General features: G+C 39.8%; 1 pseudogene; it reads left to right on the top strand.

Moving 5' to 3' along the window:
* Positions 1–11,423: 11,423 nt before the first annotated feature.
* On the top strand, positions 11,424–13,238 carry LOC114626062 (annotated as a pseudogene).
* Positions 13,239–14,626: the final 1,388 nt, after the last annotated feature.

The raw sequence follows: 14,626 nt of genomic DNA, 5'->3' as shown, positions 1-14,626 counted from the left end.
TAGCCCCATCCATTTCATTTTTACCTTACTCTCCTGTTAGTTCTATTATTCTCATAGAGAGATTCACATCTATATTCATAGCATATCTCCACATACAACTTTTTGTAGGTATATTAAACCTGAGAACCAGAAATGAGAGAAAACATGTTTTATGCATTTTTCTGAGACTGGCTTAATATACCTAATCACCTAATATAATTACATTTGGTTGCATTTTCTTGAAAACAATGTAACTTTTTCTTAATAGATGAAATTTATATTATGCATATTTCTTCATTCACTCCTATGTTGATGGATACATAATGTAGCTAATATGAACATGACTAGTACAGCAATATCGTGGATGTATAGACATCCCTGTCATACACTGAGTTGTATCTGTGTTCTATGGTAGATTCTTGGGATAATGCCCTTGTGCATTGTGTAAAGTTTGTCTTTATATTATTCAAATGCTGATTTATTGGCAGAGAGTTGAGTACAGGCTGGACTTTGGTATTGTTATTTTTATGAAGCATCACCTGTCTCAGTGTTTTGTAAATATTCTTTTCTGTCACTTAATTGGTCAACAAAGAGCTGATTAGCCATTTAACTGGACAGAAAAGAATAGGGTGGGACTTCCAAATCAAATGTGTGTAGGGGTAGTCCAAGGGAGATCAGAGAGAAAGGAGAAGAGAGGAAGAACCAGGAGGAAATAAGAGTATGGAGAATCCATGTAGATAGAACAGGAAGATGTGCCATGAGATCATGATGAGAGAGCAAACATGAACACACACATGGACCAGACAAGCAAAGGTCAGATTCATATTAAAGGTAAAGGACCAGGTAAATGGAAAATAGGGCAGCCTTAGAAGGTTAGAGTAACTGAGAACCTGTCCAGCTTATACTTGTAGCTTGTTAATAAAAACAAGAAGTCTCTATGTCTGTTATATGGGAGCTAGAATGGGCTAGATAAAAATGTGTCAAAATGTCCTGCAATTATCTGAGTACAAAATAGGTAGAAGAAAGCTCCCTAAGAATTACCGTTACAGTAGATCTATTTTTTGGTTTTTGGTTTTAGAAATCTTCATACTCCTGTCCTTAATGGCTGGATTATCTGCAGTATTGAAAGGCCCCTTTTTGTCCACATCCTTGTTAACATTTGTTATTTTCTTTCTTAATGACTACCATTATCAATGAATAAGATTGATCCAAGATATAATTTTTAATTTGTACTTTTCTGATAGCTTCAGTGGTTGAAAATTGTTATGCGTTTACTGGGCACTTGAATTTTGGCTCTTGAAAACTATCTACAGTTATTTAGCCTGCTTATTGACTGAGCTGTTTACCTTCTTGTTACTTAGGGATTTTTGTTATTGGCTTGAGTTCTTTGACTAGGATATTTTTCCAGATGTGCAGCTAAAAAAAGCTTTTATTACATTATGTGCAATGTCTCTGAACTGAATTGTTTGTCTTGCTTTAAAGAAGCAATTTTAATTTCATGAGATCTTATTTGTCAATTATCCTTATTTCTTGAGTGATAGGAGTCATATTCAGAAAGTCTTTCCCTATGCCCACATCATGAAGTGTTTTCCATTTGTGGTGGTTTAATGAGCATGTTTTCTAGAGTCTCCTAGGTTTGAGTACCTGAATTCTTCCAAAACAGTTTCAAAAATGCACTTGAAAACAGTATTTAACTAGTTATATGGACATATAGGGAATTAGTCAACTTGACAATTAAAAATAAAGATTATATCAGGGATAGTATTGAATAAATGACTAAAAAAAATGCATTAACTCTCTGAAGAACAGGAGGATGTGCCATACTACTACTGTTAATACCCTTAGAGAGGCTCAATATTTTTAAATTTTCTATAAACACTATGACCAAGGAAACTTATAGAAGGAAGAGTTTTCATTGGGCTCTGGTTTCAGATGGGTAAGGTTTCATCATGGTGGGGAAGCCTGGCAACAAAGAGGAGACATGGGAGGCTAGAACATGAAGCTAAGCACTTGCATCCTTAACCACAGCATGAAACAGTAAGAATCAATTGGAAATGGTGAAAGCCCCCGTTTTTTTCTTTTCCTTAATAGATATTTTCTTTACTTATATTTCAAATGTTATCCCCTTTTCTGGTTTCCCCTCTGGAAAGCCCCTATCCTATCCCCCTCCCCCTACTTCTATGAGGGTTCGTCCCTACTCACTCACTCCCACTTCCCTGCCCTGGCATTCCCCTACACTGGGGCATCAAGTCTTCACAGAACCAACAGCCTTTCATTTCATTGATGTCCAACAAGGCCATCCTCTGCTACATATGTGACTGGAGCCATATGTCACTCCATGTGTAATCTTTGATTCGTGGTTTAGTCCTTTGGAGCCCTAGAGGGGTGGGGATCTGGTTGATTGATATTGTTCTTCCTATGAGGTTGCAAATGCTGTCAGCTCCTTCAGCCCCTCCCCTAACTCCTCCATTGGGGTCCCTGTGCTTAGTCCAATGATTGGCTGTGAACATCCACCTCTGTATTTTTCAGGCTCTGACAGAGCCTCTCAGGAGACAGCTATATCAGGCTCCTGTCAGCAAGCACTTCTTGGCATCTCCAGTAGTTTTTGGATTTGGTGATTATATATGGGATGGATCCCCAGGTAGGGCAGTCTCTGGATGGCCTCTCCTTCAGTCCCTGCTCTACATTTTTTCTCCATATTTGTTCCCATGAGTATTTTGTTCCTCCTTCTAAGAAGGACCAAAGCACCTACACTTTGGTTGTCCTTCTTCTGGAGTTTTATGTGGTCTGTCAATTGTATCTTGGGTAGTCTGAGCTTTTGGATTAATATCTCCTTATCAGTGCGTACCATGTGCATTCTTTTGTGGTTGGGTTACCTCACTCAGGATGATATTTTTTAGTTCCATCAATTTGCCTAAGAATTTCATGAATTCATTGTTTTTAATAGCTGAGCAACTTATGCTCCTTTTAACTGGAGAAATTATATTTAGTGATATATTATTGAGTGTTTTGCTGATTCCTATGATTTTCATACAATTTGCATGGTAGGCATAAATATTTGTCATATTGTGTCCTACTTCTCCACTGGTGGTGCCTAGGCATCACCTGCAACTGCTCAGAGGAGGCAAAATAGAGTATGAAATGGGGTTCCATAGTCCATGTCTTCCTTTGTCAGGCAGGAAGGGGAAACAGTGGAGTCTGGGACAAATGCTGTGGTTCTGTTCTCCTCTCTGGATACCCAGGTGCTGCTGCTATACTGCTGGGAGTCAGAAACAGGAGTCTAAAAGTTACCTTTCCCTTTGGGCAGTAGACTGAGAGAGGGAAGGCAGAGTCAAGACCAGCAGAACCTGGTCTGATTGGGAGTGAGTGTTGACAGTACCAGACAGTCTGGAGGAAAGAAGTCCTTCCTTGGAAGTTTTAGGTACATTTTTTTAATTGGAAGGCCTCCCCCATGGGAGTTATTTTTTATATAAATCCTTGGAACACACACAGCTTTTATATTGTAATATGCCTTATGTAGCACAATAGCTGGTTAACTGCCTAACCGCCATCTTGTTAAACTCTACCTTCCACTGATAATTAAAGTTACTATTTACTAATTTCTACATCCCATCTTGGCTGCCTTTAAATTCAATTAGCCATCTGGCCCACATTTTCATGATCTAGAGCTCAGGGCATTCTCCTTGTTTCTCTACCCCATGGTGGCTTCTATGTTTCTCCTCTTTCCACACTGTCCTACAGCATGGAGGATCTCCTTCTTCTCCTCCTGGTCCCAAGCCTGGGAATTCTAAAATCCCACCTCCCCAGCTATTGGTTGCTGGCAACCAACTGAGGCAGGTTCTCAGAAGCCACATACAAATCGTCTTATGCAAACTGTGTTTTGGGTGACCCCATTAACATTTGAATACAAGTAACTACATTTTCCATTTTTGTCAAATTAAAAAGGCTCTTTTCTCTCAGATATACATTGAACACAATTATAACAATTATGTAAATTGTAAGGTATAATATACACTTAAAACTTTTAGTCCATCATATTTGACAATGTAAATAAAGTACTCTATCTTTACTTAAAGAGTTTACCATTCTGTACTTCAAATATGTTTGATTTTGACTTGTATTACCAATTGAAAACCATCCCTTCAAATCTGGAACATCTTCCTTAATATCAGACAACTTAAGTTTAATTATGAGACTATAACTAGTCTCAACTTGTCAGAGATCTGAGAAGGAATTAAAGATTACCTGAATGTGTAGGAAGTACAAAAGCAGAGCTTCCAAAACTTATAAAATGTGTTGAAACAGCTGAATTTCCTTATAATGTTGGAGCATCTGTCTTCAGCCTTCTGGCCCAGAGCCATCTGACAGATGTTAAGTGAAGCAGGAATTATGAAGGACTAGGTTAGCCTGCATTGGCAGAGTTTAGCAGTTGCCTATCTCACATATGTTTGTTATTTCCAGACAGTATTTTTTTCTTTTTTGTCTGTAGATGAATTAGGACAATTCTTGCCTAGTAGCTACCTTGCCACAATTGGAACAACTCCATATAGAGGTTATGATGCTCAGTGTCCTCTTTGCAGTGGGATGGGGGATACTGTCAGGAGCAGACGTATCTCCTAGTCAAAAGATCTATTAATAATAAAATGATTTTAAATGTCATATTCTGTGGATCTCAGATGTTTTTGAAGACCACCTATCTATATGTAGTATAACTGAGTTGTTAAACATTGACTACTCTTAGCTATTAACTATTTGGATACTCTTGAAAACACCATTTTATTATAATTAAATCAGAATATAATATTACCATGAGTTTGCTATCTGACCTTTAACTTGTATTATTACTTAATCATCCTAAACAGTTTGTAATAGCAGCTATTAGAAAGACCAGGTCTAAGTCTTGTATTCTTAAATGAGTTGTATAGGTACGATGCCTATCTAAGAGTAATAAAATTAATTTTAAATATTATATAAATATACCAAAATTAATGTCAATGAAAACCTTTAAACCTGTATCAATATATAGATTCTATGCCAATGCAAGAAAATATCAGGTTTCTGAGCTGATCATTACTTGTTCCTACTGGTTTATTTGATGGTGGATGTAGATGCATACACTTTATTTGGGGTGAGACAGGGATTAAATACCTTTTGTGGGAAGTAATAACCAGGAAGGCAAGCTCATTGGTTGAATTCTGGGAGTATCTAGATACCTTATTACCATGGAGAAAAACTTTAGGTGTTTGTGCAACATGGCCCAGTGCTCATGGTCCTCAGAGTGGTTTTGTGGTTACATGTCCCAAAGCAGGTAGAGGCAGGCAGGTAGGGGTACCTAGCAAATGACTCTACTGCTATTTTCGATTCTGAGGTTCCTAGGGTTTGAGCTCATCCAACCTTACCATTTCTTGTGCTGGTCCAGTAAAATGGTCCCACGTACCCTACAAATATTGTTTGCTCTTTCTTTTTTTCTTATTAATGTTGCTTACATTTGTATATGTTTGATTTTTTCCAAGTTACCATTTGATCATTTTTTATTTTTATTAATTTTATTCTTTCTTGCACTGTAATTATTGAGACATCCTTTATTTTTTGTATATAATATTCTTTTAGGGTTTTTTTCTCCAGTGTTATCTGATGGCCACACTTTACTTTTATTTTGTGCAGTATCCATACTGAAATACATTTTTCTTCATCGATTTTAAAAGATGAGACTTGTAAGAGTGGGAGCGAGTACATCTCTAACTCTTTTGCCTGCTTTTAAGACTCTTTTACTCCTTATGGGTTGCCTTACTCAGCCTTGACATAGGGGCTTCCAAACTTGTCATATTATGTCTTGTTCTGTCCTGTTGTTGTCCATGTTGTTTTCTCTTGGAGGCCTCTTCTTTTCCGGACTAAACAAAAGTGGAGTGGATATGAAAGAGAGGGGAGGGTGTGTGGGAGCTAGAGTGGAGGGAAGGGCAACTACGGATTGGATGTGTTATATGAGAGATGAATCTATTTTCAGTAAAAAGAAAAAAGAAGAAAAGATAACATTGTTCAATGAGGTAATCTTCTTGGAGTATACTCTGAAGGTCTGAAATCTATCATTCCATGCTGTCATGGTATTTAACATTTGTGCTAAGAGCTCTGATGTTATTATAAGATTTATTCTTTTAATTTGGTCATAACTGAAGACATGGTAGTATTTATATTAGTAGTATTTGTACTAATCTAGAGCCATTGGTAGAAGATTTAGGAGGAAATTTAGAATGTTAAACATTTTTCATATATTGTCAGTTTATAATCTTTTGATTCATGCTAATTTTCTCATGAAAACATGCCATTTGTGGTTAAAAATCCAAACATATCTATTCACGTATGTATTTTCTTTGGCAATGTGAGATAATTTATTTCTTGGAATGTGTTCTTGTTAGTTTTCTGTGCTGGCTAGATTAATGTCAAAACGACATAAACTAGAGTAATTTTGCAAGAACTGCAATAGAAAAAATGCCTCCACCATACTGTTGATTTGGAAGATAATGTTAGTTTTCTTGACTGGTGATTGACCTGGAGTGGATGCAGTTCACTGTGGTTGGTACCTTGGCTAATTGTCTTGGGTGCTATATGAAAGTAGGCTGAATAAGCTACCAGGCAAAAGCTAGTAATTAGTTCTCCTCCACAGCATCTGCTTCAGTATCTACCTCCAGATTCTTGATCTGATTTTCCTCAACAATTGAGAGTTATAAGCTGAAATAAACTGTTTCCCCTCAAAGTTTTTTTATGGTCATTGTGTTTTATCACAATAAGAGAAACCCTAACTAAAACATTTACTAATGTCTATTATGGGAAATCCAAGGATTTGGAGTACATGTTAGCTAGAACTCTAGTCTATAAAGTTTGTTTCTGTGTCTGACACTTCATGAGAAAAAGACATAAAAAGGGCTGTAGAGATGGCCCAGCTGGTAATCATACTTGTTGCTCTTCCAGAAGATTGGAGTTAGGTTCTTAGAACCTAGGTTGGTCAGATTACTTCTATAACTTCATCTCCACAAGATTCAATGCCTTCTTCTGGACTCCACAGGAACAATAACACACACGGCATATACAAATGCAGGCACATAAATGCAAATAAATTTTAGTAATTTAAGGCATAATGCATACCACAATAAAATATTATACTTTTTTACCAGAAGTGGGTAGGTAGAAATCCTTAATATAGATCTGCACTTCCTGTAGCAGTGTTAGAACTTATAGAAGAGGTGAAACAAAGACTAGGAAACATCTATGTATTCACAGATGATCTCTGTGTTTGTGTTCAAGTTATCAGGACTGAAGTATTATCTGTTGGATGGAAGATGAGTCTGCCTCTTGGATTCATGGAAATGACCATTTTCACTGTCAGCAGAGTATTCCCTAGACTCTAATTTTTGGGAACTTAACTATGGAATGTGTAAAGGAAACTTAGGTTACTCAATTGGTCCAGTCTGGATGATGACAGCCTTAATCCTTTCTGATACTGTTTACCATGTAACATTTTTAGCATACAAGCAGTCTCTTTCATTTAAAATGAAAAACTTAATGGCTTATATATACAGTTATATTTATTCCTTACTAAGCTCATAGGTTTAGATATCTGAATACTTACCTGAACAGAACTGCCTCTTATGTACACAATGAGCAATTTTGAAGAAGTTATATTTACATGCCTTGCCATCACATGTATTGAATGTTTAGTAGCATGATGACATCTGTTTGTCAGGTGGCTATCAGGGCAAAACAAAGGACAGAGATATGGAAAATCTGCTTGGAGGTCTTAAAGCTGAGTATTGGCCTTTCTTGGAAAAGTTATGAAAGGCATATAATAGAGAAAGCTATGGTCCTGCAAAAAAAAAAAAAAAAGGAAGAATGGGCAATTGTCAGTCATCCAAGCAAGAGCCTACCAGCCAATGACAGTTTCCTCATTCTCGAAAGTTTTAGAAAGTTACTATGTAGGGCATATGTTCTTCTAGGAGAACTTGAGTTTTATATCCATACATGAGAGATAATACAAAGTGATTTATAGATTTGTACAGATATAGAGATATAGATAGGTTACTACACCTCTAAGTGGTATTCTAACAGTGGAAAATACTGTGCTCATTGGGGTTGTTATCTATGATAAAATGCCTTTTTAAAAAATTCTATGGACTTTCATTTATTTTTAAAGCAGAAGCAAAATCTTTCCAACATCTGTATCAAAGGTCTTGGTTTGTAGAATGCTTCTAAGAGTCTCGATATCATCACTCTCACTGCTAACTACTACTTAGGAGAAGAGGATAGAGGGAAGGGAGGGGAGGGGGAATTTAGGGGAAAGGAGGAAGGGAAAGCTATGATCTAGATATAATGTAAATTAATTAATTAAAAAGTATATAAAAATCCATATAATACCTTATAATTTGTTAGTCAAATATGTTAAAATAAAAGTTTAAAGGGACATATTTTGCATTGCCAAATTAACAAAAAGTTTTGAATAGGTAGATCACACAGTTATTGAAATACTTTTTGATACTGGTTTTTTTTTTTTTAGTTTAGGTGTTTTGAAGGTGGTGATCATTATATTTTTAGTACATAATCTAAAGCAGGGGCATTACTCTGTTGTAGGCATTTGGCTCTCAAGACCTTTCTTTGGTGGTACAGTACAATGATATTCTAATTTGCTCATTATTTTGAAATGGCTCAAAGACTACAGGATTTTCAAGGAAAAACTTCATGCCTTTGAGGAACTGTTTAGTAATTCTGATTACAAGATGAAAGAGTGACAGAACTCCAGGCCACAGCTTCTTTCCTCATGGAGCAAAAATATATTAAATGAATATTTTAAAGACAGGCAATTATTTTGCTTTTGCCTGGAAGTCTTTTCTGTGCTGATACGATCCCTTTTTCCTTTTGTACTGTAGTGTGACTATGTCTGGACATCCTGATCTCCCCAGCTTAATAACTCAACTTTTTGTAAATAGTTCCAGTGGTGCATTTACCCTATGCTGACAAAATCATATTTTACTTCCTGTTCGCTTTCCAGACCACAGCACAAAGTCTGGACATTGACATTTTGCAAGTCTATATAAGTAGATTTTTTTTTTCCTTCAGAAGGAAGTTATTGTGTGTTTGGTATTTTGTACTGATTTCTAATTTAAGGCACTCAAGAAATTTATTCAGTGATTATATGATTTACTCTTGGATTAGCTTAAAGATTAATTATGTAGTACTTGCTTTTAGAAATATGGATGGAAATGGCATTTGCAAGTCCATGACTGAGAGATAATTCATAAAAATCATGTTTTCAATAACATGCCTATTGTTTCCACCGTGAGTATAAGAAAAGAACTTGCTTTAGTCTTTTCTAGAAATTTTAAACTTTTGATAAAACAAACATTATTATTAGAAACAAACATGAGGTGGTGATTTAGGCTAAGTTCAGTACTCTAGAGTCAGAAACTTTTTCCTACCGAGTATTTTTATTCTTTGGTACCATCTATGATATTTATAGGTTTCTGAAAATATTATTTTCATAATACCCTACTATTTATAAGTATTTTAGACATGATAATTTTCATAATTATAAAATATTAAAATGATTTAAAACTCATGACCAAGCTATCAATCATTTACATTTTAAAATTATTATTTAAACTCTTATTAATAAGACCTCAGTGCAGTGATGGATGAGGCCTGATAATAATTATATATAAATAACTGTTTTATTTCAACTAATTTCAGATTTATGTTTAAAATAGCATCTTAATTCTGATTTTCCAACTTGAAGCCATACTACACTTTTACTCTCCATATAGGACTTTATCTTAATAATGTTGAATACAATATGAAAAAAGGAGAATGTGTATTATTCTGAAAATCACGGTGAGATCCAGTAGGCCTTAGAATTTCACTTTTCACATGATCTATGATTGTCTGTTGGCTAGTTGCACCATGTACTGTTCTGAAGGCTGGTAGTGTAACTGTGTGGCCCAAGGCTTGCCTAACATGTGAGTAGCCCTGGTTTCTTTCCAGTGCTGAAGTAAAAAATAAAAACAAAACCAAACAACCCATAAAAACAAACAACAACAAAAATCCCAGAAAGAATGTCACTAAGAGTGAGTCAGCATTGTCTGTGGTATATCCTGGGATGTCTGTGACCATGACGCTGTGCTAGTGCTGGTCCCGAATAGTGTTTTCATAGGCAACACCAGCAAAGCAGGATAGACTTCTCTTGTGGTCAAAATAGGAGGAAACACAGACGTTGGATTTTTCCAATGTCTTATGTGTATGTCCCACAGTATATTTCTATTTTCACAGACCAAGGAACCTGTTTAAGAGGAAAGCCATGGGTTTGAGAAACTCAACTGCTACAGAGATATGTTGTTCAATTGCTTGGTGTCAGCAATTTTCCAAAGACTTTATGCTCATGAAGCCAATATCATTCAGACTAGGAAGATTTGCCCCATGTGTTTATCTTAGCTGAAGTTCCAGACACTGAGTATTGGTTCTGATATCTTTTTTCTAATATCAGAAGGAGTAAAAGTTACACTGCTTGTAAGAGTGAGACTCAATTGTGTGTGTGTGTGTGTGTGTGTGTGTGTGTGTGTGAACAGCTTATCCACCTGTACCTTTAAAAAGCTCTTATGAGTCTCTGGTGAGAGACATTGATTACAGGGTCTCCTGTCATCTCCTAAAATGGGGATGAGGCAGAGAACATGCTCTACCTGCCAAATAAACACACTCATCACAGGCACAGGTGTACACACACACCTATGGGATGCAAGCAAAACAACCTGCAATAATAAGAGAACAGCCAGGACTGATGAAACTGAAACTTTATAAATCTTGTGTACAGCTAATCTTTTTAACCATCCATTAAAGCACTGGTGTTACTGGGGGAAATTGGGGCACAGCTTAAATGATTTGACAGCAAAGAAGGTTGGTGTTTGATCTGAGCATTTGGGAGAAAGAAACTGTACTGCAAACTTTGTCCTCTGCCCCAGTGCATGACCCCATAATGCAGAGTGGTGGAGATTTTTAGTTGTAGTGTCTACAGAGTGTGTTCAGAGGGGAGACTTTACATAATATGGGTAAAAAAAAATTGCAGCTTACAAAGAGCTCCAGCAGTTCAGATCAAGAAGAGTAAGAAATCTTGAATTTCTTATTAAAGAAATCTTTAAAGGATTGTGCAGAGCCAAGAAGACTGGACAGTTGTGCACGGCGCCTGCACAAATCCCCGTTGTCGTCCTAGTCGTCGTCCAACACCGAGTCGGGCACTGAGAGTCCCGGCTGCTCGTCGTTGTCCTCCCGCAGCATCTCGGTTGGCCGCTCCGGCAGCGGGCCGCACCTTCTTCAGCTTCGCGGACAGCGCTGCCCACGCGCACCCGGGCCCACGTGGCCCTATGCCCGCCAGCTCGCCGCCCCAACACCAGTTCCACTCGGGCCGGCGGAAACGGGAGAACAAGGCCAGCATGTATGGCCTCAACTACCTGCTGTCCGGCAGCCGAGCGGGCACACTGAACGGAGGGGGAGGCCCCGGGCCCAGGCTGCGCTGCCCGGCAAGCCGTGGAAGAGCCGCACGTACAGTCCGGGCATCCAAGGACTTCATGAGGAGATAATTGACTTTTATAACTTCATGGCCCCTTGTCCTGAAGGAGCAGCCATGAGAATGGAGATGGTGAAACGGATCGAAACAGTGGTGAAAGACCTCTGGCCCACCAGCTGAGGTGCAGATATTTGGCAGCTTTAGTACAGGCCTCTATCTTCCAACAAGTGACATAGACCTGGTTGTTTTTGGAAAGTGGGAACGTCCTCCATTACAGTTGTTGGAACAGGCCCTGCAGAAGTACAAGGTGGCTGAGCCGTGCTCCATCAAAGTTCTTGACAAAGCTACAGTGTTCATCGTAAAGCTTACAGACCAGGAGACTGAAGTTAAAGTCGACATCAGCTTTAACATGGAGATTGGCGTCTGGGCGGCAGAGTTCATCAAGAATTACATGAAGAAGAACTCGCTACTGCCGTACTTGATTTTAGTGTTGAAAGAGTTCCTCCTCCAGAGGAACTTGAATGAAGTCTTCACATGCGGGATCAGCTCCTACAGCCTCATTTTAATGGCTATCAGCTTTCTGCAGTTACATCGAAGAATCGATGCCCGGAGAGCTGATGAAAACCTGGGAATGCTTCTTGTAGAATTTTTTGAACTTTATGGAAGGAATTTTAATGACTTGAAAACTGGTATTAGAATAAAAGAAGGAGGTGCCTATATCGGCAAAGAAGAGATTATGAAAGCCATTATCAGTGAGTACCGACCATCAATGCTGTGCATTGAGGACCTCCTGCTGCCTGGAAACGAGGTCAGGCGGAGCTCCTATGGGGCCATGCAGGTCAAGCAGGTGTTCGACTATGCCTACATCGTGCTCAGCCACACTGTGTCTCCGCTGGCCAGATCCTACCCCAACAGGGACTCGGAAAGTACTTTAGGGAGAATCATCAAAGTCACCCAGGAAGTGATCGACTACCGGAGGTGGATCAAAGAAAAGTGGGGAAGCAGAGTCTTCCCGTCTCCAGACCTAGACAACAGGATGAAGATAAAGGAGAGGATCCCTGCGTGTAATGGGGAGCAGATACAGATCTAGGAGCCCAGCTCCCCGTCCAGCCAGCGCCTGACTCTGTCCCTGTCCAGTTCCCAGCTGCTGTCTTCAGGCTCCTCGGCTTCTTCCGTGTCCTAGCTTTCTGGAAGTGACATTGACTCTGACAAACCACCCTGCACCACGCCCAGTGTTTATCAGTTCAGCCGGCAAGCACCCGCTACCCTGATGGCCAGCCTGCCCACAGCCTTCCCAATGCCCAGCAGCACATTTCATCCTGCTGCTTCCAGAACGTTGATCATGACAGCAAACAATCAGACCAGAGTGACCATCCCTCCACAGACCCTCGGTGTTGCCCCTGATCCTTGGAGACAGGCTGGTGTTGACCGAACCACATCTTTGAAGGCTGTTCACAACGTAACTTCCCCAGCCATTCCCTCGGCATCCTCCAACCCACTCTCTAGTCCTCATCTCTATCACAAGCAGCACAATGGCATGAAACTGCCCATTAAAGGCTCCCACAACCACACTCAGGATGGCGGCTACAGCTCTGTGGGCAGAGGAACCGTGAGGCCTCCTGTTGGCAACCGAGGGCACCGTCAGTACAACTGCACTGGCTGGAGGAGGAAAAAGCACGCACACTCAAGGGACAGCCTGCCTGTGAGTGTCAGCAGATAATGTCCTGAATGACTGCCCACGGGCCTCGGGCACCACAGGGGAACCGAGACCAGCATCCACCCACCTCCACCGTGGGCTGCCGAGTGCTGCCCACCCCTGGTCACTCTGCATGTGTGTGGTGGCCTCATCCATCTTACAGAACAGCTCCTAGTGCTCATCTCTGAAGCCTTACTCCATGTGGATGTGCGTCTGCCTGCTTGAAGTCTCACCCGTGCCCAGCAGGGAGGCCTAGGAGGGTCAGGGACTGGAGGTTCGGCCTTGCAGCCATGTCTGCTGGGTGGATATTTGGAGTTCTCGTCGTGTCTGTCACAGGCAGAGATGCCAAGCCTTGCTCCATGTCTCTGTGACTGAGTGGGCAGGCTTCTGTTTTACGGCCCTCATATCTTGTTTGAAAATTAGGGATTGTTTTTCTATGTAAATATTGAAAACTTATGATTTGTGCAATAACTCAGATATTTTTTAATTAATTTCATATTTTCACATAAGCTATATTTAAGGGAGGAGGGAATTTTTTTAAAACACGCTTATATCCTTTTCCAATTCGCATTTTCTAAGTTGAGTTCCTCGTGTTGGCTGGTTATCGATAGCATCATGACATGAACACCGTGAGGAGGGGCCTGTGGGCTTTATTTTTACGTCTTTTCTTCTGGTCCGATGCAGGGAAGGAGCTGAGTCATCTCGATGGTTCTGGGAGGCCAGTGTGTACCTGGCGGCCTCGCTGTAGGCCTTAGGCTTTCGTCTTGCTCTGACCACGAGTTTTGACATTTTGGTTTGAGTTTTTAAAAACTAGACAGCAAATCCAGCATTTATCGTGCCGGAAGTAAAAACATCTAAGGGGAGAAGAGGTTGTCACATCGTATAAATCATAAAACATTGTGACTGTGGGCGTGCTTCGGTCCGTTAAGTGACCTTAAGTGACGTGGTCTAAAGTCCTGGACCTGGTGAGTATCGTTACAGACAATGACACCCAGATTTAGGAATGTGGAGAAAGGGATTTCATTGATTCCATTGAGGAATCTGCATAGGTATGCACTCGTTCTGTTAAGAGAAAATATCTGAAAAGGACCTCCGCTGTTCAGGGCACATGGGGAGTATTTTAATGTATCGCAGGAGAGCACAGCCCAGTGTGGGCCCCAGAGCGGCTGGTACCTGGCGTCAGAAGCACACAGGTATACTATGCAGGTGTATTCTGCCACAACAACCACTGTCTTTGTTACTTTTTTTTTTTTTTAACAAGAATATATCCATCGCCTGACCCTGAGTCTCTGGAGTGCCACAGTTGTCCTGGAGTGCTTGCACTTGTAGGCTCTCTGACTTCCATTTCTAAAATGGAGGTCTGCTAAACACTACAGGTAGGTTGGTCTTAAGTCCACTAGTACAGAATGTCA

Source organism: Grammomys surdaster, unplaced genomic scaffold, assembly GCF_004785775.1.
Source record: "Grammomys surdaster isolate TR1022 unplaced genomic scaffold, NIH_TR_1.0 226, whole genome shotgun sequence".
Lineage (NCBI taxonomy): Eukaryota > Metazoa > Chordata > Mammalia > Rodentia > Muridae > Grammomys > Grammomys surdaster.
Note: the sequence above shows the minus strand (reverse complement) of the source record. Positions and strands in the feature narration are given on the sequence as shown.